This window comes from Cryptotermes secundus, unplaced genomic scaffold, assembly GCF_002891405.2.
Source record: "Cryptotermes secundus unplaced genomic scaffold, Csec_1.0 scaffold673, whole genome shotgun sequence".
In the NCBI taxonomy this organism is placed as follows: Eukaryota; Metazoa; Arthropoda; class Insecta; order Blattodea; family Kalotermitidae; genus Cryptotermes; species Cryptotermes secundus.
In genome coordinates, this window is record NW_019731277.1 from 898,844 (window position 1) to 923,410 (window position 24,567).

Consider the following 24,567-nt stretch of genomic DNA (forward strand, 5'->3'; position numbering starts at 1 on the left):
TTTTCTGTCAAAGAATGAAGGCGGACCAATAGGAGGCCGGAGATTAGTGGTTAGGTTTGCACCTGAAAAGATCTGCTTCTTGCCTGCTTCATGATAGTATCTTACTTATTCTTCAAACCTGAAGAAGCATGAGAAATATTCCTCCGAAATGTCGGTTGACATTCAACGGACTACACGGCGGAACGTCCCAGGATATAGAACAAGAGTGGTGAAGCATATTTCAACAGAGAATACGACCGTGTAGACTGGTATAAATGTAACATTCTAGAGTCATACTCAGCGGGTGGGGGAGAGGGTTCGAATCCTGGCCGTTTATGCTGAATGAGATGTTTCGTGTTCTCTTTCAGGCAAACGCCGCGATAGAACCTCGATTAGGCCATGAACGCTACCTTCCTAATCCTTTCCAATTAATCATTCACCAGTCATCCTGCAATTCGATTCTGTACATAGCATGTACAGTGAGGGTCACAAAATATTCAACACTTATATCCCTAGAAAAGGGTGAGCGCCAAGTTCAGTAATTTTCTCATGGCGCACGCCAGCGCAGTCGTTCTTGGTATCGGGCCACAGTCGGTACCCATGACCATACAGTAAACATTCGCTAATCCGGTTACAGTTAATCCGGATCGAAAAAAAAAATTCGGTTCACAGTTGAGCAAATGCATTAAAAGCCACATGGCACTGAGGAAGGTAGATAAGTCCCTTCCATTGTCTGTTCAGGAAAGGAAAGTGACGGTTTCTTAAAACCTGCGTTATTACGTTCAAAGTCAAATACAACTTCTGAGTCTTCTATCGGCGGAAAAAAATGTATTGTTTTTTTTTATAGTTTTCAAAAATAAAGTCTGTACAGTGATTTTTCAATTTATTTTCATCAGCACTAATTATATCATTACATTTTGCATTTATTTGTGTTTTTAAGTTCTTTATGTCTTTTAGAGCTACCTTTTACTTCACTAATCCGGGTCATCGCTTAATCCGGATAACCCCCAATTAAGCCAGATTAGAGAGGGTTTCCTGTAGTTTTGTTCTTTCCAGACTTTTAAGTGTTTTGAAATGGGGCACCATCTTCGACAAGAGGAACGGGCCTCACTCCCCCCTCCACTAGGGAGTCACCGACTCACTGAGATGAGTGGCCATGTTCACGCCGGTCGTTTTATCCCCGGGAAACAAACCCGGTACCCATAAAACAGCAGACTTGATGAACCCTACAACATGTCTGGATGCGGAGGTGAACAAAAATATCTTGACTGTTACCAGGGATTTACCCTTGGTCATTGAACCCCTAGCCGAGTCACTACACTGACTAAACTACCCCAACATTCTCATATCTGCGATAATTTGAAAGATAAGAAAAAATTCCACTGGCTTTACTTCGGAACCCGTCCACATGGTTCCCTATACGAGAACACTCAGGTCCCACACAGTCCCCCCTCCAAGAGGAATGTTATCAGGTTTCTGGAAACCTTCGCCCCAGTAAGCGGCCCCTGCACACACGCACGCATGTCCGTCCGCACGACAGGTACACGGGCCCGACTTCCATGTCGCACGAAACTGTACAGGCGCACCAGAAATCTACACAACTCTCCCCTTATTACGTCTCCGTACGTGACTCAGATGAAGCGGAGGATTCCCCGAACAAAAACAGCTCCAGAACTACTCAAACAGAACTGGACAAAATTTTGCGAAAGAAGTCAAATAGTGGATTGCAATGCTGTGAATTTCGGAGATATCAAAGCATTTCAGAGGGGTATATCGTTTCCGTATTCAGGGTAATATAGTATTATTCACACACATCGCCTTGAGAGCGTAAAGTTCAGTTGGATACAATTCAGGCGTAAATAATTGTATATCCATAAATTTATGTAAAACAGAATAATGTTTTGTCTGTGAGTGTTAGGGGGCACGCAGTAGCGTAGTTGGTTGAGGCACTATGCTAGAGACCGGAAGGTCGCGGGTTCGAGTTCCGATGAGGTGGATTTTTTTAATTTACGTAATACTTTCAGCCGCATTATGGCTGGAAGACGGCATTCTTCATAGTCACCTCCGTGAAAATCTCAAATCTTATTACAAATTGTTATTTATTTCCTGTACTCACTCAGAGCGAAGTATTTTAAATTTTCACAACACTCAATTCTCAATTTTGACTCAGAACGACTGTATTTTGTCTGATTGATAAGAAAGTTATGAAACACCCTGTACTACACCCCATGTCATATACCGCCTAGCCCTGTGTCTGTGGCTCAACATACATGATTCCGCCTCGCAATCACGCACCTCCAAGCCATGGAGTGTTCAGTGGACTGGACATCACGCTATTGTTACACACCATTAACATGGTTCGCTGGAAGAGGCGTGAAACCAACATTCACGGGTTTAAACCCATTGTTATGGCATTAAACAGCGTTGGCTTCACTGTCTTCTGGCGGACTGTTCATGATGTGTTTTATGTTCACGCCTTCGAATGGCTTTACGTCTACAGGCACACAATTCCAAAACAATAGAAAGCGCATATATTTTCCAAATATGTTATTTTGGAAACCTGCATTAACCCCCTGCACGCCACGTTCCGACTACATCGGCGCGGAATACTTGCTTTAAACCCGATGTAGCCGAAGAGATCGGCTGCTTCATAATCAGTATAACACTTCTATCAATAGATGTCAGCAAGTGTGACATACTGATGTTTATGTGCTTTCACGTGAAATACTTCAGTTGTTGTCTCAAGGTCATTTGAGAAAAGTACTGGGGTTTTCCTTTATGGCCATATTTATCGATAAGCAGCCTTGATATTTCTACAGATAGTTCTAAGATGGGTCTTGGCATTCAGTTAAAATATTTTCTTGCTTCTAATTCATCCCATAGGGTACTACAAACCAACAGTGTTACATTCTTTCATCTTCAAATCATGACAGATATGGGCACTAGAATACAGAGAGTCAGATCAGTACTCAAGATGACTCAGTTCTACTCTATAACAGAGTTCTTTTTCTGAAAACGTAACAGTCACTCACCCAGAAAGAAAGCCTCGTCTTCTGTGCAACACGATAGTTCATTGCCATATCCGTCAGATCCCGCTACTGGACCATATTGTGAGCCAGATAACTTAAAACAAATCTCAGATCCAATTGCTTTAAAATGCATTTTAATATTATCATCCGATCTATGTCCATATGTCCCAAATCTTATTTTAATTCTTCATGTAGAATACTGCATGAGTTTCTCTCATGCGTTCTATGTATCCCGCCCATCTTATCCTCCGCGATACAAAAATATGTTAAATCAAGAACACACGAATATTTTTTTATTGCCAGTGGGGTGGGACTAAGTCCCTTGTACTGGGGCCACTTCTGGCCTATTGTACCAGCCCCAGATGATAGGTGAGGGTGATTGTGGAGCAATTGGTGGAATGAAGATTGGCAGGAGAAACCGAAGTACTCGCAGAAAACCTGCCCCAGCGCCACTTTGTCCACCACAAATCCCACTTGACCAGACCGGGATTGAACCCGGGGAGCCGCGGTGGGAAGCCAGCAACTAACCGCCTGAGCTATGGCGCGACATACGGATGTTAGTAAAATGTAAAGTTATGCCTGTAACAGGCATTGGAAGCCTATAGGTTTGTGAGACGTCGAGGTTCCCACGTTCTTCTAGACACTCGGCTCGCACATGGTGGTGAGTTTGTCAACCTTATGAGCCGGCCGCCCTTTACCACCAGGAAGATTCCTGGTACTCATTTTTGTTAGATGTTGTCTACCCAAGGGCCACAATGCGGCTGGAAGGATTAGGTCAATTGGAGAATCCAATGACCTCATCGGGAATCGAACCCGCGACCTTCCGGCTTGTAGCATAGCGCCTCAGTATACTGATGTATTATTTTCCAATCGTATGTCAATAAAGGATGAGCCCCCCCCCCACCGATTTCAGGACTAGGTTTACAAGAAACTGCGTCTTTTCGGGTTTGTTTCACGACGATGTGAACAGCTGAGGTACATACGGTAGGATGACACGTGATTGGAGGGGAACAGTCGTGGCCTGATCAAGGTTGTACACCGGGATCTGTCTTCAGGGACAAAGAAGTCGAAAATCCTCAGTCAGGTTACCGGGTGTTACGCCCAATATTCGAACCCAGCACCTTGAGAATACAGATCTAAAGTATTAGTGCTGGATCACACTTATCAGTTATGTCTGTTAGTTAGGTAGTACTTTCAATGGTTGGTTGGTACTTTTATTGGCCGTGCCATATCTCAGGCCTTTAGTCGCCGGCTTCCCACTGCGGCGGCCCTGTTTCGAACCCATATCATGTGGGATTTGTGGTGAACAAAGTGGCACTTGGGCAGGTTTTTCTGAGTACTTCGGTTTCCCCTGCCAATTCTGACTCCATTGACTGTTCCACAATAACCATCATTTTCACCCGGGGCTGGTACAATAGGCCCGTTAGTGGCCCACGTGCCAAGTGGTCTCAGTCTCACCCCCATACAAAGAAACGAAAAAGAAACAAACTAGTACGTTCATTGGTTGGTTAGATTTAAGTGTCTCTAACGCCTCTGGTAGATGGGGGAAGCATCGAGATACCGCTGAGCCAGTAGAGGCCGAACTCGCTGGCTGAGTCGGGACTGATGGCACGCACCAGTACCGGTAGGGTATAGAGACTAATAGAATATCACAGGGGGACGCACAATGGACCAATATCTGGTCTAAGTGCATGGGGAAACCCACACTCTCCAATAACAACAACAACAACAGGGAGCTCCACTCTGATCTGTCTACTCTCATATTGGCTACAAGGAAGAGATATAAAACCGACAGATTATTTTCATACAAGAAAGCAACATGTTTGCGAAGCCTCTGCTTCGTTTCTTCTCGGAGTGAAGCCTAGTGACGGTCCGTATTCGTCGAGGTTAGGGTAACACTAAAACTTTTATCATATGACACTCGGCTAGTATTTTACCTGGTAAATACACCTTTATGGCTAGAAAATAGAGTTGTAATGGGTAGAATTTATTACTCGCTATAATGCACAATATTCCTGCTGTTGTAACCTGTGATACAGAAGGCATTCTTAGATAACTACATTCATACACTCTATAGTGCTTGGAACCAAGCTAGACCTAAACCTCTTCTCATCATAACTTTATTTTATAATTTGCGTCCAACCTCCAACCTGGCCGCGCCATAGCTCAAGCGGTTAGTCTCTGGCTTCCCACCGCGGCGGCCCAGGTTCGATCCCGGGTCTGGTCAAGCGGGGTTTGTGGTGGACAAAGTGGCGCTGGGGCAGGTTTTCTCCGAGTACTTACGTTTCCCCTGCCAATCTTCATTCCACCAATTGCTCCACAATCAACCTCACCTCTTATCTGGGGCTGTTACAATAGGCCAGAAGTGGCCACAGTACAAGGGACTTAGTCCCATCCCACTGGCAATAAAAAAATCACGTGTTATTAACCAAAGAATGTTGGGGAGTCAATAAACTTACCAGGAATGTTATCTTGGTAAGCTGAAGAGAATTCATGTTTCCGTCAGCGTATTAAAAATTATTACTCGGAAAGCCAAATACACGAACATGCGCTTTACGAAGCTATGAAATATAGGCACGGCCTAATAACAACTGCGTTGAGTTCGCTTCCTTATTACAACAGGTCACAGCACAAATCTCCGATACCTCAACAAATGTTTCGGGAACACCCAACCGCCTACTTTCCTTGATAAAACAAGGGCCGAATAGAAAACGACGAGTACAACAATTATTCAATTGTTGCATGTGTATTCATTTCTTACCGAGCCGTTGCCTAGCAACAGTAAGGGAGTACACATACAGACACACAGACTGAAGTGAATGATTTATAACGTACGCCGTTTAGTTGAGGTGAACTGCCATGATATACATACCAAGTTTCATAAAGATTGGTTCAGGCATTCAGAAGTTAATAGGCTGGACGATATTCACAGACACACAGACAGCATAGAAATTGCATAAGCCTATTTTAGGAAAGTATGTTAAAAAGACAACACGATTTATAGAAAAGTATCCGCTTATAAGACATTGTTTCTCCCCTGCAGTTAACCCATCCTCGTGCTTAATTAATTAAGCAGAACGCTTTGAAGACGTATGGGGAAATGGAGGTATAGCTCCACCGTTCTTGATCTCGGTACTAGATGGAGGTGAGTCGTCAGCTTCTCTCCCAGGCCGCTATACACCCGCGGGAAAGAGCCACCGGTACCCACTGGATAGGAGCATGCGTGGGCCCCAGAACCAGTCTGGACTCTGTAGAGAAGTGAAAATCCATCTCTCATCTAATTATAGATGAAAAATAAGCCGGTCACGGTAGCTGAGCGGTCTAAGGCATGTACTTCTTCGCTCGCTTGGAAACCGAGATCGTGGGTTCGAATCCCACTTAGGGCATGGATGTTTAGTTTGTGTGTGTACGTTTGTCTGTGTTTATGTACAGGTAGAGGCCTTGCGACGAGCTGATCACCCGCCCAAGGAGTCCTACCGAATGTGTATGATCTAGAAAATCCCAAGTGAACGGAGAAATTCATAGATGTAGGCCTAGGCCCACTGGGGCTGCAGTGGTAAGGAAACAAAGAAATGAAAAATAAATCGGAAGGGATGTGGAAGGAGGCTATTGTTGTCTAATTTGAGGTACTGTCCCGACATTTGCCTGTGGGGACTGAGGAAGAGTATGAAGGATCTCAGGACATTCGGTACCCAGACCGAGAATTGATCCAAACAACTCCCGATTGTAAGTTAGAAGCGTCAATATCTTGCTCGGTGTAGCAAAGCTGAAAAATATTTCGGAAGAATTTAGAGTTAACTGGAACGACTCAGTAAATTTTAGAGTAGGGGTCAACATTCTTTGTTCTTTTGTGAGCAGAAGCAAAATAGAGCTAATATCCACCGAAATTGCTGTAGGGAGACAAGATGGTTTTTCTTGCAAATATTTTTATGTGTATACAGAATTATTTAATTTGCCCTTCACTTAATGTTGTAGGTTATATCCAGGCCGTACTTTTATACCTGGCCACTGGGTTGCGCATCAGAATTGTTGAGAAATACCGGGTGTCTGGGTGAAACGTATCCAAAATAAAATAATTATATCTCAGAAAATATTAATTATACACATTTATGGGTTACACCACTACAAAGGGAAACTATCAAAGTTTTTTTTTTCTGTTTGTATAACTTTCTCAATAAATGTAAATGGGGGTTCCCTTCGTGACAGGACAAATATCCATACTTGAAGCATGTTTGGTGTTAACCGTAGCCACAGCGTCCCTTATGCGGGCTTTCAGGTGTTGAAGGTTGTTGAACTTAACCTGGTAGACAATGTTCTTCACATAACCCCACAAGAAGAATTTCACTGGGGTTAAATCTGGCGACCTAGGAGGCCAAGCGATTGGTACATTTCTGCCAATTCATATCCCAGTCATCTCTCTGTCCAGATGATTCCTAACATGGTGGCAGAAATGTGGGGGCGCATGCGCAGAAGCCGGACATGGAACAGAAACTTTCAGAGTTTTCCTTTCAGATGACACAAACCGGATACGTGTATGATAATTTGTTTCCGATATATATATATTTTTTTTATTTTGGATACCTCTCATCCGGATGCCCGATATATTAAGAATTAACTGGGCAGTGGTTGTAGCTGTATTGTGGGAGGGAGTTAACGAGACGCTCTGTGACCAAGGCCTGCTATAATGCACGGACACTCTTACAGTCCCCCATCTCAGAATAGTGGACTCGACCGGACCTACTGCGAACTCTATTGAGGGCGGCCAGAACTAACACCACGGACATTAATAAAAGCGGTCAGAGAGACAGAGAGGGGTTAGAAATGGAGGGTGATTATTGACGTAGTTAGTGCAGTTCATTGTTTAAAACATGCGCGCAGCTAAGGAAGGATGATCATTCCACCTTGTTGATCAAAAACCACGGACTTCAAGCTTCTGTCAAGTTTTGATTGTCCAACTTAACGGAAATTAAAGTTCTGTGTAATCATGGTTGCATGCATGGAAGGGGGGACGGGTTGGGAGAACGCCACAGTGTAAATGATTCATAACAACAGTCTCTAATTGAATCGAATCGTAATATATGGTAAACTGTTTATTAAAACGCTGAAGATAATATGGATAATTGCCTCAAATGGCTACCGGTATCAAGTATGGGTACTTTTGGTAAGGGAGGTTATGGAAATCAGAGCTCTTGCATTTTGAAAAATAAATCAGAGTTGAAAACAGAAAGATACATAGCATCGCAAATTAATTCCACTGAAGAAACTGCAAATAGTTTCTGGATTCCAGCATAGAAACTGTGAACAACCGGCTCAAATGTTGCATAGAGTGTATAGGTCCATCAACCCACGCCTTGATCTTCCCAGTGGTCTCTTTCCTTCTGACTTTCCCACCAATAACCTATATGCATTTCCCCTTTTCCTTTTTACGTGCTACATGCCCTGCCCATCTCATCATCCTTTGACTCGATCATTCTAATTATATTTGGCGAAGAGTACAAGTTATGAAGCCATCACAGTGGCAGTGCGGTCTAAGTCATGAACTGTCTTCGCCCTCTCAAACACTGGTATCATTAGCTCGAATCCCACTTGAGGCACGGATGTCCATGTTTGTGTTGTTCTATGTAGGTAACGGCCTTGCGTCGGGGCTGATTCCCTTTAAAATGAGCCGTACCGACTGTCTACGATTAAAGAAACTGAAGTGAAACGAAGGTTTTCGCTGATTTCTTATGCTCCAAGTGAGAGCAAAAGGGAGAGATAGACAGACACACAAGTTATGAAGCTCCTCATTATGCAGTTTTCTCCAACCTCCTGTCACTTCTTCTCTCTTTGGTCCAAATATTCTCCTCAACACCCTCAGTCTATGTGTTTAGACAGGAGACGAGAGGACCTCAAATCCTAGAAACAAAAATACATCACGTCACGTGTACACGAGGCGGTGCAAACAGAAATACAAATATGGAGGAAGGAAGGAGTTCATACAGGTGCCCGCCACAGGAAAGTGTCTCTCTGCCAAGCTGCAGTCCGCCAGTGAACAAGGGCGCCGCTGCAGACTGTCAGCCCCTCATCACGTAGATTTATGTGAGAGACTCAACACGGACTGAGAGCTGTCAAGGGGGCGGGTACGCATCTCACTACTTTCAGACTCCTCTGTTCAGAGCCTGGTGTTACTGTTATTAGGCGTATTATTATCATTATTGAGAAGCCGGATAGCTCAGTCGGTATAGCGACTGGCTACGGGTTGGAGGGATCGGAGTTCGAATACCGGTAGACTCAAGAATTTTCTCTTCTCCACGTCGCCCAGACCGGTTCTGGGGACCACCCAACCTCCTGTCCAATGGGTACCGGGGCTCTTTCCCCGGGGGTAAAGCGGCAGGGCGTAAACCTGACCACTCACCTCAAACTAGTGCCCAGGTCAAGAAAATGTGGATCTACATATCCACTCCCTCATACGCCTTCATGGCGTAGTGCTTAATTAGTTAAGCACAGGGACAAATTTATCTTTATCATTATTATTATTATTATTATTATTATTATTATTATTAGTGTTCGGGGTACGCGATGGCGCAATTGGTTGAGGTACTGTGCTACAAGCCGGAAGGTCACGGATTCGAATCCCGATGAAGTCTCTGAATTTTTCAAGTAACCTAATCCTTTCAGCTGCAATAAGGCCCTGAGGTCGACTCAGCCTCTAACAGAAATGAGTACCAGAAATCTTCCTGGGGAGTACAGGGCGGATGGCGTGTGAAGCTGACAACCTCACCGCCATCTGTGAGCCGATTGTCTAGAAAATGTGGGAGCCTCGACGTCTCACAACCATATGGGCCTTCACGGCTTGCTACAGGGATAGCTTTACCTTATCATCATCATCATTACAACATGGAGTAAAGTCATCCTCAAGAGTCCTCTAGTTCACTTACAAAGGATTGATTATTTAACGACGCTCTTATTAGTCTGATGATAGTACATTACATTCATAATTTCTAGGTTTCTGGACTTTGTCCATCGTAGCTAATAAATTGTGATGTATAGACCCGTTGCTAAGGAAAGACTTAGAAACAAACGAGACAACTGCCGTTGCTATGCAATGATCGTGAGATGGGCGGTTATATTAGATCCTTTTCTTGGTAACGGCCGGTAAACACATCAGCGATATCCGAGCTATCGCTAGGCAACTGCTCATAACGTCAACAGAAAAAGTGCTGGAGGCGGTGTTTTTGTTGGATCCGACCCAAGGCTATATAGAGAGGACTCCAGGCCGAATTGAGAGAACTCAATTGATAGTTGCCAGGCAGTTCTTTTGTTCGAGGAATGAACCGAATACTTCTACAATATAAACCAGACGTGATATCACTGTGCAGACCGGCGCGGTGTGTACTGTTTTCTGACCTGCACTTACGTTTCTCTGACCCGCAAGATTCATCCAGTTCTACTGAAATTCTTATGAACTGCAGACACGTGTATATATGTCACTTTTATTGTTCCAGCGGTTGTGCGAGGTGTACTGTCAAGTTCCAGGGTCTGGAAGAATGCTATTTAGGTCGGAAATTCGCCAAGAAATTTCTCTGGCGCCTAGCTCTGTTGAATTGTTCTATCCATCTCAACCAGACCGCATTCAATATCCCAGTTTCCTTGTACCGAACTTACAGCAGGGAAACTTCCTGTCGGTTATGCTCTCTGCTAACTAAACACAGGGGCTTACGAGCCTGGTTAACAATCTCACGAAATTTTACCATTTAAAGACTGAGATTTCAGTCCGTACCTCACAGGAAACACACTCCGTCTCCATAACAACGCCCAACCGGTTAATGCTGTTTGGGGAAACAATCGCTGTTTACTGTGAGAACAATACGGAACACATAAACACACTGTGTGGGCAGAGTGCAGAGTTCAGTTCGTACTTAAAGACTGAGTTTCTTCTGAATACTATATGCATTCAGTCCGTACCTCACAGGAAACACACTCCGTCTCCATAACAACGCTCAACCGGTTAATGCTGTTTAGGGAAATAATCGCTGTTTATTGTGAGAACCATACGGAACACAAAAACACGCTGTGTGGGCAGAGTGCAGAGTTTTAGTATGTTAAAGCGGGTGGTACATATAGTAACCACTGAGCTTTAAATGGTTCCTCTGAAGCTCTACACATTGTTGTGGAATTCCAATCTTAATAAACACTTCCCGATCGTGCTGTTCTAGAGGGGGCAAAAATTAGGATATTAACAAGAACAATACATATTTCGAAGGGTACGACTGCCTCCATCTTCAGGATCGACGAATAACGAATATTTGATACATTACATTAAACATTAATGAGAAGTTCCCGTCATATAGACAAGTGAGCTACGTCTCACTGCTTGAGAAACACAGTTTTGGCCTATATACTTGCATTGCGGGTGGAGTGGGGAGAGGAAAAAAGGAAAGTTATCTCAGGGTTTAATTAATTAAGCATCGCGCCATGAATAAATATCGGGGGAGTGAAAGTATAGCTCCGTTATTCTTAACCTCTTGCTCCTGTCAGCAATCGAATCCCGATTCCTCGGTCGACTATCCCATCTGCCTATCCCTATACTGACTGAGCTATTGAGGCTCTTCTTCTCTCCATAACCTCCTATCCGATAAAGCGGCCTGGGCGTGAAGCTGACAGCTCACTTAAGTCTACCGCCGAAGTGAAGAAATGTGGAGACATACCTCCACTCCCTGATACGTCTTCGTGGCGTTGGGCTTAATTAATTTAGTACAGGAATGATTTTACCTTCAAGAAAATGTGGATCTATACATCCACTCCTTCATAGGCCTTCATGGCTTAGTGCTTCATTAGTTAAGCACAGGGAGAACTTTTATAACTTTACATAATTCTTGCATAGGGACACAAAATGGCAAACTTCATAGAAAAAGCAAAAGGAAATGATTTTATTTTCAAAGGTCAGCATTTTAAGAAACAAGAACACTAAACTGTGAGGTAAAGTATTTAGAAATTGTTGAGAAACACGAGCTGCTCACGTAATAACGGGTTCTTTTAAGGAGATAACTTGGCCACGGACACTGTGTGAGTGTTCCAGAGGTATGTTGTTACGTAGTATATTACCCACAATTACCACAGGTAACCCATACGCTATAGCGGGTTCGCGTTACCTGAATCCATATACCACAACAAGAGGATTCAGCTTGCCAGTAAGCGCTGGTAAATTCCGAACAACAGCCGGTTATGTCCACTAACAATGCACGAATCCTGCCACTAGCAACAGTAATGGTGGCACATTCATTCTGTTTTTCTGTGTGGATTATTTTATCAGGCTGTGGGTAACGATCATATAGCTTCGACTGATATGTTAACAAATAAATGATGAACTAAAAAAGGATTTAGAAGGAAACGGTCATGGTTTAATGGAGGTACTACCTGGCATTTTGTCTAGCTCTAACTACATGGAGCTGAGCCCTTCTTGAGAAGCAGCCAATCGTGCAGCTACTCAAGAATTTTCTAGAATTGTATGGAACCCGAAGGTTCATTACCGTGTTCACAAGAGCCCTCCACTGGTCCCTATCCTGAGCCAGATCAATCCAATCCATACCATCCCATTCTATCTATCTAAGATCCATTTTAATATTGTCCACCCATCTACGTCTTGGTCTTTCCAGTGGTCTCCATCTTTCTGACTTTCCCACCAATATCCTATACGCATTCCTCGTCTCGCCATTTGTGCTACATGCCCTGCCAACCTCAATCTCCTTGACTTTATCATTCTAATTATACTTGGAGAAGAGTACAAGTTATGAAGCTCCTCAGTGTGCAGTTTTCTCCGACCTCCTCTCACTTCATCTCTCTTCAGTCTAAATATTCTCAACACCCTCAGTCTATGTTCCTCTCTTAATGTCAGAGACCAAGTTTCACACCCATACAGAACCACAGCCAAAACTATAGTTCTGTGTATTCTAATTTTTATGTTTTTAGAAGACGAGAGGACATTTGTCTAGAAGTGAGGACAATTTAGATAAACCTGCATGTCGGGTTAGATTCGAAATGAGGACCTCCCGAATATGATTCCAGAACCTTACCCTAACGCCAGTCCGCTCAGTGTAATCCGTGTTCAACATTAGGCCTCCGATACAGACAGGACCAGTTGGTCGATTAATCGTTCAGTCGGTAAATTAGGTTGTTAATCACTTAATTAGTTAAATCAGCTTGGTTGCTTACTTAATGTTAAATAGTCTGACGATCACTTATTCGCTCTGTCGCTTAACAAACTTGTTTGTTACAGAGATAATTATTTAGTTGGTCAGTTGGTCTGTTGGAAACTTTATAATTTTCTGATAAAGGAGGTGAAGTTGTCGTCAAGCGGTAGGATAATAAAAAATGATGATTCGGAGATAATTTGGAAGGAAATGATCATCGTATAATCGTGGTAATACACTGAATTTTGCTGGAGAGGCTGGAGGAAACCACGGATACGATTAATCAAGACAACTGGTGTCCCCGTCGAGAATCGAACCAAGCATCTCCCTAATGCAAGTCTACAGCGTCACCTCTACGTCAACCCGCTAGTTATTACTCAAGGAAATAGGCTGTACTCTACTTAACTACTAACATTTCCATACATTTGTAGCATCATTCATAGACTGCTCCTCAGGCAGGGGCCAATTGCGTGGGCACGAGAATGAGAAATGTTACATGCCACTTTCTATCCGGACAGCTTTCACAGTGCCATCTGTTAAGGGGAGCCGACAACATCTGTAACATGAACATCAAAGCCGGCCGGCAACTGCTACTCGCTGAGAGGTGTGAAGCTCACCCATCCTTTTGGGCGCTGCCAACAACACACGGTATATATAGGCACAAACAAAACTAAAACATGACTCATCAAAAGAGTTTGCAGGACTATCACTGGAACAGTCGATATTGCAGCTCTCTGTATTGAGACACATTAACATCGGTAAATACACACTTCACTTCTAGGTCTTGGTCATACGTCAGATTTTCGTCTTTCAGTCTGTAGTACTGGGATAGCTCAGTAGGTATAGCGACGGGCTATGGCCTGAACGGCCGGGTTTCGATTCCCAACAGGGGTAGGAGTTTTTTCCGTAGCGTCTAGACTGGTTCTGACGCCCACCCAGCCCTAAGCGGATGCGATATTAAGCTGACAACTCACCTAAATCTAGTGCCGATATCAAGAATGATGGAGCTACACCTCTACTCCCCGATACGTCTTCATGTTGTGGTGCTTAATTAATTAGGCACAGGGACAACTTTACTGTTACCTTTTACCAGATTATACTGTGGCATAATTCTTATATGTCTATAAGCTGTAAAATTCCCACGCTTTTCACGAGGTTTCTTATCCTCATGGAGCATCCATTAATTGTGCAAAGCCCAGTGTACCACCTAATTTAACATATTAAAACCTTAATGCATAATGAGGAGCTCCATAATTTGTGCTCGTCTCCAAGTATAATTAGAATGATCAAGTCGAAGAGGATGAAGTGGGCAGGGCATGTAGCACGTAGGAGGAGAAGAGGAATGCATATAGGATTTTGATGGGAAAGCCAGAATACATGGATGTAGGAGGGAGGATAATATTAAAATAGATCTTAAAGAGACAGGATCGGGTGATACGGATTGGACTCCTCTGGCACAGGATAGGGACGAGTGGAGGGCTCTTGTGAATACGGTAAGAAACCTTCGGGTTCCATAAAACGTTGGGAAATTTGTGAGTAGCTGCGCAACTGCCGTCTTCTCAATAAGGGCTCAGCTCCATGGAGTTAGTTATGATCTCAATTTTGATTCAGAAATTTCTTGGTGGAATGTACTCGTACACTACAATATTACGTTCTGTTTTTAGTTTTCTTTCTTCCTTTTTATTTCCTTTCTTCTTCCATTCCGTTTCAGCATACTTTCATTATTTTGAGAAAATAATAGTAGGCTTATGCTGTCTCTGTGTCTGTGCATCCCCCCCTTTCAAATTTTAATACCTGACCCAGTCTTTATGAAACCCGGTATGTATATCATGATACATGAAGCCATCCCTCCAAACATCCCTCCATTTAGTCAGTGTGTTTGCTGTCGTTGCTAGGCAACGGTTCGCTAAGAAATTTAACGCGGCAAATAATACACACGAAACAATAGAAGAATTGTTGGACCTTTCGTTTTCTATATGATCCGTGTCGTATCAAAAGGAAGTATGTGTATGTGATTAGTTCTTCCCAAAACTTCTTGTTTTTTCGTTCCCTTCTTCATCTCTTTACTTTTCTATATCTCTTTCATACGTGTACATGTTCCAGTTACCCACAAACGCACTCGACACATACAGATCATGTTTCTAGATCTATTGCTCTGTTGCGCGTAAATATGGAAGGAAGTAACAGGGCAGTGGCTGCAGCTGCACTGTATCTAGAACGCTGTTATACAGGATACAGAAGGTCCTTAGTGAACTCGACTCCACTCACCGCGCCTACTGCGTTGGGAAAGCTCAGGTGAAGAAAACGGACAGTGCGCAAGTACCAACCGCTGACATGCGCATTACATTACAGGAATTAAGTGAAGCAATAGTTGAGACAGGATGATGGAGGCGGTTGAATAAACTTGCACGGAAGGGGACTACAAGCCAGGGGATCTTTTCACAAGACGTTTATGACGCTAAGTGTTGTCATTCGTGGAATATCTCCCTCTGATTCCACCATTCCACTCCATCGCCTCACTGATGACGCGTCAACAGCCATCTTGTTTGTTCTAAGAATAAACAAGGGCGACATTGAAAGAGTGACACATGACTGAACTACAAATACTACAGAGGAAACTGTCAGTTACTACCTCATCATCATTGAGAACGACGACATGGGGTAGCCTTACACAGGATATCTCCATAACTAACGTAATAATTAATTACATTACTGACTTCGTAAGATTTGAGCTTTTCACGGCGTTGACTATGAAGAAAGCAGTCTTCTGGGATCTGGCGACGTGTAGATATTGTGTTAACCGACGTTTCGGACAAGGACAGAAGACTGTCTGACGCTGGTTCGCTCGCGGATTTCGTCTTGTCTTCTACCCTGAAGATGGAAGCGATACGTTCTTTCGAAACGTCGGTTAACACTACACGGCGCCACATCCCAGAAGACTACTGTCTTCAAATTACTGACTTTTTTAAGTTTTTAGGATCAACGAACAACCTTCTACAAAGGAAGAAACTCAGATTATCACACAGATGTTTATGAAGAGTGTCTTCTGGTATATAACGCCGTACAGTTAGTTAAAGTCAACTGGCATTTCGGAAGAACATGTCACCTCCATCTTCAGGATCGGAGAATAATCCAAGCAAGAAATTTCTTCCTGCTTCACGCTGGTTTCTTGCCTCACTTATTCTTTGATCATGAAGCTGGCGGCGATATGTTCCTCCGAAACGTCGATTTACATAATTTCTACACGGCGCCACATACCAGAATAACTTAAAGTTCTCGTTGAAGATCCTAGTGCGCCAACAATTGATTCAGCATTGTTAGAACAGTATCGGAATATTCACATACGAACATATAACAATCGACAATTAGTATCCATGGCACGGATATTTGATACATGACTCACAGATGAACTCTAAGGAACTGTGACTGTGGTGATCTTCGCAAGCTCCGGCCGGTTTACCCTTTTGGATAGGGGGCTGGGTGGGCCCCAGAGGCGGTTTGGATGATTTGGAGAGGAGAAAAATCTTGCCCTTACCGAGACTTGAACTCCGACCACTTGGCCGGTCATCCCGTAGCCCGTCTCTACACGGACTGCGCTGAGAACAGGACGATAAAAGTGACTGAAGATGTTGAAAGGGAGAGAGGACCATAAGACCAACATCGTTAACATACAATTCTCTCACTTACCCCCTGATACTCAGGCAACCCAAATGACTTCTATGCTTCACAGGAAATCAACACACGCCTCGTATTACATTCTTATACCTATACCAAACCACCGGCTCGCTTTCTCACTCAGAACATACCACTTTAAGACATAAGATCTGTGTCGAAACGCAGTGTAGTTCAGAGACAGCCCGCCGTTTCGGAGGAACGTACAGCGTACAAGAGTAAGCAAAGCAAGAAAGCAGCACACGCACGTTTCAAGTTGCTTGGCTTACTCTTCGAACCTGAAGACGGATGCGATATGTGTTCTCCGAAACGTCCGGCTCTGTCTGACCTAGGGGGCATTATAATCTAATCTATAATTTTTAAAGTCACCGCTGTGATAACCTCAAATCCAACATCCTGCTTTAAATTATCAATACACTCTCTTTGGACCAAGAGAGAGAGAGATAGAAAGAAAAAAGGAAACCGTGATATCTCACATTTGTTCTGGTGGACGTTTCGAAATATGTAAAGGCAAAATTACCCCTGCCGATCAAGGTGACCGTGCGGTCTAAGTGATGAACAGTCTTCGTCCGCTCAAACACTGGGATCGTGGATTTGAATCCCACTTGAGGCACGGTTGTCTGAGTGCAGGTAGCGGCCTTGCGACGAGCTGATCCCCAGTCCAAGGAGTCCTACCGATTGTGTATAAGATCAAGAAACTGAAAAAGCGGTCAAGGCCCGACAGAGGGCTGTAGAGCCATTGATAGATATCCTTGACTTAATTAATAAGCAGTATTCCATGAAGACACATGGGAGAGTGGGGTTATGGCCGCTTCAGTATTAACCTCGGCGCTATTGGCTGTGCCATAGGTCAAGCGGTTAGTCACTGGCTTCCCACCGCGGCAGCCCGGGTTCGATCCCGGGTCTGGTCAAGTGGGATTTGGGGTGGACAAAGTGGCGCTGGGGCGGGTTTTCTCCGAGTACTTCGGTTTCCCCTGCCAATCTTCATTCCATCAAATTCTCCATCATCATAATCACCCGGGGCAGGTTACAATAGACCAATCAGTGGCCGCCTTGCCGAGTGGACCCTGTTTGACTCCACCCCTCACTAAGAGAATTAAAAAAAACCTCGGCACTAGATAGAGTTAATTGGTTAGCTTCACGCCACTGCCGCTTTACCTCAGGGGAAAGAGGCCTCGGTACGTACTGGCTAGCAGACAGAGAGGGCCCCGGAACCGGTCTGGAGGCTGTGGAGAAAAGTCTCTTGCCCCTGACGCTAATCGAACCTCTATCCCTCGTTGGTCTAGTCACTATACCGACTTAGCTATTCCGAGTATCTTAACAACAAAATTCTCTGAGGAATATATATGCCTATTGTGAAAAATTCCACATCATCAACCACGTGGGCAATGGGCAATAATGTTAAGAATAAGGTATGAGTGACGTCATCATTTCTGACTACCCTTCTCGTTCCTTTTATGGACTATTTTTACGACACTTTCCGAAACATTAACTGCAGTGCGAGGTGATAAGGCGCCAACCCAGAAGGGGCTCTGTCCCCAGGAAGGGGGGAAAGTGTATCGAGCAATAACGGGATCTGCAGGGACATTGCTCAGAAACACAGACAGTGTTTATGAATAGTAACCATGACAAGGCTTTCTGCTGTTATGCTACAACCCGGAAGGTCGCGGGTTCGATTCCCGATGTCATTGCATTTTTCAATTGACCTAACACTTCCAGCAACTTCCCGTGGCTGTCTCCTACCGATCACTGAACTGAACTGTCAAAGTTACTTTACGGTAGTTCGTCTTGGCGTCAGGCCCCTTGAAGCTCACGACCAGAAATTTTTTCCAACTGAACTCTTGCGGTAATAGTCCTTAAGTAACATTCTCTCTGATGAGAGGATGGGTTTGTTTCTTATGAATATGCTTGGCCTTTCCTCAAGTGTATATTTCGCACATATGACATGTTATTGAAAATTCTTCATTTTGCACTACACACTAGTCCTCTGTCAGTACAGGCTTTATAGAGCAGACCATACCAAACTTACGTATCTTACGCTACAACGGCAAATTAATCACTTGAACGGTCGTAAGCTTGACCACCGCCAAGTTTAAGCCTCTTATATTACCTACGTCTGGCTTCGCCTTGTCCTATTCAGCGAACATGTTTATTCTCATGTTCCTGTATGACTTCTGCTTCTTGCCTTCGTTATATGAACTCGGCGCGCACCGCACAGAGACCACCGCCTCGACAGCTCTTCCATTGTTGCTTGCGTTTTTGTTGCGGCCATTACCTAGTAACGGATACTGTTTACAGAGTCATTACCTAACATCGGCTGTTGTATGGCTGCTTATTTCATAGTCGTTTCCTAGTAACGGGTCTACATGCCACAATACACAGGGATAATAAATGTACGACACATTCAAAGGAGTGTTAACAGACAAAATACAGCATTCGGCTCCGAAGACGACACAGCTGCATGGAAATAGTCATTTATTGCAGTCAGTTAAAACCTGTTGAGCCGTAACATTTGTATAAACTTTCGTTGTTTTCCCCCGTATTCATTTCCAGGTCTACGTATTATTGTATGACACATCGAGGCCATGATCTAACCCCATTTCCTACGAATAACACTCACAATTTGCGAATCTTAAACTTAGTCCTTTATTACAATTCAAATATCCACTCCAATCTCTCATGAACACCAATGAAAATGGAAACTGAGGCGTCACCGGTACACATACAAACGCTTTCAGTGTCCAACACACAACACGTTTCGACACAGGTAGGCCATCATCAGGAATACAAACATGTTGACGGAATACTTATAAACTGCAATACTAGCATAATATTTTTGTTGGTTAAAATTACGTCGGAACAGACTCACATAATAGACACGATGCATGGTAACAAAAGACTGCTCTCTCGTTCGTGACCTACAACATGATTTACGTTCATGCAGCTTGTTAACGTTCAACAATTCGTTTGCCATGATAACCCGTAATATGAGTAATTTCATACTTTTCATTACTTTTTTATACTTACGGGTTTAGCTAGGATAGCTCAGTCGGTATAGCGACTAGTTACCGGCTGTACAACCGAGGGGTCGGATTACGAGTCCCGGTAGGGTCAATAATTTTCTCTTCCCCACGTCGTCCAGACTGGCTCTGGAGTCCACCCAACCGCCTATCCAATGGGTATCAGGGACTATTTCCCTGGGGGTAAAGGGACAGGGGCGTGAAGCTGACAACTCCAGCTAGTGCCAAGGTCAAGAAAATGTGGCTGTAGACATCCACTTCTGCATACGCCTTCATGGNGCGACAGGGGCGTGAAGCTGACCACTCCAGCTTGTGCCAAGGTCAAGAAAATGTGGCTGTAGACATCCACTTCTGCATACGCCTTCATGGCTTAGTGCTTAATTCGTTTAAGCATAGGGACAACTTTATCTATGCGTATAGGAAGAGTTTTGAATATTTTAGGGGCGTCTGTCAACACAATCGGCTGAGCTAGGGGGCAGTAACATCAGTGACGTCACTGCACCTAATGACGACAGCGCTGACACGTTTAAGCAACAAGTGTTTAAGGTACTGAGCTGAATGCTAGATGACCCGACTCTCTTTGAGATCACAGAGAATTTCCTTGTGAAATAAATGCTCGGTCAGCTAAGTCTGGTTTCATGTCGCACCCACCCGTTCTCTCAAGGAACAGTGCGCGGAATTTTGTTTAACTGGATGAAGAGATATAGCGCTCAAGCCTGGCATAGTTCTGTATGTTATTTTGTAAGCCGAATTCCACGCATAGCAGCCTTCAGATATTTATACCTGACTTCTAGAAAATGCCCCCTGAAACAAAATGGAGGGGCACCGCCGGAATTGTTCTTTTTATAGGGGAAGGGGGGGGCACCACGTTTCCAGCGGGAGGTGATACAGAATATTTCCAAAGGTGAATCACCAGTTCTGTAAAGACAGAGCCAGAAAATATGCCAAAGAAGTTATTTTTAAGCTGTTTAAAACGAATTATACCGATCGCCATATTGTGCTCAGCTTGCAAGTACATTAAAAATAATTATGTTATGGGTACATACTTAGAGAGATAGGATGGGATGGTATGGATTGGATTGATCTGGCTTAGGATAGGGCCCAGTGGAGGGCTCTTGTGAACACGGTAATGAACCTTTGGGTTCCATAAGATGCTGGGAAATTCTTGAGTAGCTGCAGAATTGGCGTGTCCTCCACAAGGGCTCAGCTCCATGAGTAAGTAAGTAATAGGTAGATAAGCCTTGGTCTTCCCAGTGGTCTCTTTCCTTCTGGCTTTCCAACCAATATCCTATATAGATATTCCTCTTCTCCCCATTCGTGCTACACGCCCTGCCCGTCTCATCCTCCTTGACTTGATCATTCTAATTACACTTGGAGAAGAGTACAAGTCATGAAGCTCCTCATTATGCACTTTTCTCTAACCCCCTGTCACTTCGATCCAAATATTCTCCTCAACACCCTGTTCTCAAACACCCTAACTTCAACCTGATAGTCCTAATAATATATAGTTAGGATTTCACTATCCTAACACCATGCTGTATAAATCAGGGAGCCCCACGCTATGCAATATTGTATGAATTGTCCGCTTCAGGTTTATATCTACTGTCCTGCAAACATGTGACTTGTTCCCTCACAAGCTGCTGTCATGCTCAACACTTGTTTGTCTTTCCACAGGCGGTGCGGGTTGCAGATTGCCTCGCTGAGAGGATATAGAATCTGCCGGCGTTACACTAAGGTATGTTTACATTACAGTAATTGGCTCCTCGCTACCAATATTTACTGTCGCAGCTCAAAGCTGTAGTGTCTTCAAGACTCAAGATTACAACAAGCAGCCGGTTCTTTGATGCTATTCCCCAAGAGAACGCCAGTTCCTTATGCTCATTATTAATATTCATATTTTGGTGAAGAGAATACGTTTGGTGCTTGCTGAAATTCCCAAGCAAAATTGATAAAAACAAACTTTCTCAAGAATACATAACGTCAAAAACTTTATACACGTTCTGAAAAGACAGATACACTTAACACTAAGTTACTGAACTAGATAGAATAATATTATACGTTAAATAAAGCTGCTGTCTAGAGGAAATGTTTTCCGTAAGGCGGACGCTATGAAAAAGACTGAAACATATTGTCACGTGTTTGGGGTTTTGTTTGTGTGACTTTTAAGACGGGTTCTGGATTGGATGATTGAATTTAATGACACCTATCGCTATCGCTGATTTACACACTTTGCAGTTCACCTTTATACACGCAGTAGGATTCTCAGTCTTCACTAGTCGTATCCTGGCAACGGATTTATTACAGTCTGACTGTAACATCAAACCACACATGAAGTCTTCTTGTCAGAGTCTAAATCGTTTCTTGGCATATCTTCTCAGTCACCTCGGACTGCCATCTTCAGAACTCGACCCGTTTCTTGACAAATACTACCTCTATGCTGCTGCTACTGCCAGCTTCTGAAATGCATTGCAAGGACCACACAGAAAACACAGCCTCTATTGTTTAGGAGACGTGTTTACCTATCCGTTACCTAGGAATGGAGGTCCTATTGCTGCCGGCGTTTGATTCCGCAGAATCTGTTTACCTAGACGTTGCCTAGCAATGGGTATATACTTCGCAATATCTTAAAGTGATGTCATCTTCTACTCCTATTTATAAATACTTGTAACTACACGGTGGAAGCCCATAACGCCAGTATAACAATATAAAAGAAAGCCGTAGTCTTCGTCAAGGAAGTTTTCTACGTCTCTCTGTCTCTGGTGCGTTGCTAGGTAACCATAAAGAATACTCACATTTGTGTACATCAGTTTTAAAGATAACGGTAAACTTTTCCTTGTGATTAATTAATTAAGTATCTCACCATGAACATGCTTGGGGGAGTGAAGGTGTAGATCCAGGTAATCTTAACCTCGACACTAATGGAGATGAGTCAGCTTCACGCCCCGACCGTATTATCTCAATGGAAGGAGTCTCTGGTACCCATTGGACAGGAGGCTGGGTGACCCTCGGATCTGCTCTGGGAAGTATGGAGAAGAGAAAAATCTCTTGGCCTTGCCGGGAATCAAACTCCGGTTCCGAGTCCAGACCGCAGCCCGTTACTATATCGACTGAGCTATCTCAGCTATATCTATTGTAAAAAAAAAGGTAAACCTATCCCTGTAACAGGCTGTGGGGGACCATAGGGTTGTGAGACGTCGAGGCTCCCACATTTTCACTAGACAATCGGCTCACAGATGGCGGTGAGGTTAAGTAAAGCTATCCCTGTAACAGGCCGTGGAGGCCCGTAATGTTGTGAGACGTCGAGGCTCCCACAGTATCTGGACAATCGGCTCACAGATGGCGGTACGGTTGTCAGCCTTATGCACCGGCCGCCCTTTAATCATTTCTGTTAGAGGCTGAGTCGACTTCAGGACCATAGTGCGGCTGGAAGGATTAGGTCAATTGAAAAATCCAATAACTGAATCTTCCAGGGGAGTAAAGCGCGGCCGGCGCGTAAGGCTGACAACCTTGCCGCCATCTGTGACCCGATTGTCTAGAAAATGTGGGAGCCTCAACGTCTCACAGCCCTATGGGCCTCTACGGCCTGTTACAGGGATAGCTTTACTTCTTTTATACGCTTGTATAGATACTGGTGGTGTCGGAGAATGAAGCATAAAAGACAAGCATTTCCTTTAATCCCTTTCGTTTCAAATGCCTTCGCAAAATACAGTTGCATACAAATTCCTTGGAACATTTCAATGTAACTGGAAAAGTTTTCACTCTCATGTCGCTCTTACTGAAACCGTTGCGCCGTCAACGTTACTTGGTTTTCCATAGACACCGGATAAAATTCTAACGTTATTTGTTTATTTAATTCCGTCTAACGCTCCTTCTCAAATGTCTCCCCCCTCCCCCCTGCAACCCTTTCTTTATACGTAAACATTACTTCACCGAGCTCCTCTCGCGGCAGCTTTTGTTACTACGTTTAAAATCTTTATTCTGTATCAGATTTCAGTTTCTTGTCTGTGGGGTTACGAAAACGAAACCCTTGTGGAATCTGAAATTTTAAAAAGCATTAAGCATCTTTCGTTACACATTTAAGAATAAGAGAGGATTAAAGCCAGGGGCGGAAATGGCTCTTCAGAACTAAGTAGTCGCTGTAGCAGAGATGGAAGGAACGCGAGGATTGAAGAACGCATTTCGTAAAGGGAATTAAAAAGTATTTTTTTCCCATCTTTGCGGTGGGCTATCCATTCCTAGATGGCTCGTTGTTGAGAATGACACTTGATGGTGGAAACATTATTTTAAAAATTTCTGGAATTAAGCAGCCTCCTCTGTGGTCTAGTGGTCAGAGTTGTTTATTAAAAACATGTTGCCTAGCAACGAATGTTCTTTCGTTGTCAGCGTCGAGGTCGTTACCGAGCAACAGCTTTACACGCTACAATATATATCTTGAGATTTGAATTTTGGAGTTCTTAGTTCGAGTGTCGGTCAGGGCACTGATTATCTTGACGGATTATTTTCTTGCTTTTCTTTACGTTCTCCAAATGAATGATGTGATGGTATATGAAAATAGTCCACGACCGCTTCCTTCGAAGTATTTTTTTTTTTGTATTTCATTGTTCATTAGTTATTCTGCCATTCGACGCTATTAAGTTACTGACGGCGTCGCTAAATCATAAATAAACTGTTTTTTAAAGAAATCGGTATCTTAAAATC

The 24,567-nt window shown here is 43.7% G+C and overlaps 1 protein-coding gene across 1 annotated transcript in view; it reads left to right on the forward strand.

Moving 5' to 3' along the window:
- LOC111866880 overlaps positions 1–24,567 on the forward strand; it is a 333,488-nt gene that overhangs the window by 49,668 nt on the left and 259,253 nt on the right. Inside the window, exon 2 of the mRNA XM_023856222.2 lies at positions 21,544–21,604. The gene's annotated coding sequence lies outside the window, so the exon portion shown is untranslated. The remainder of the gene's footprint in view (positions 1–21,543; positions 21,605–24,567) is intronic.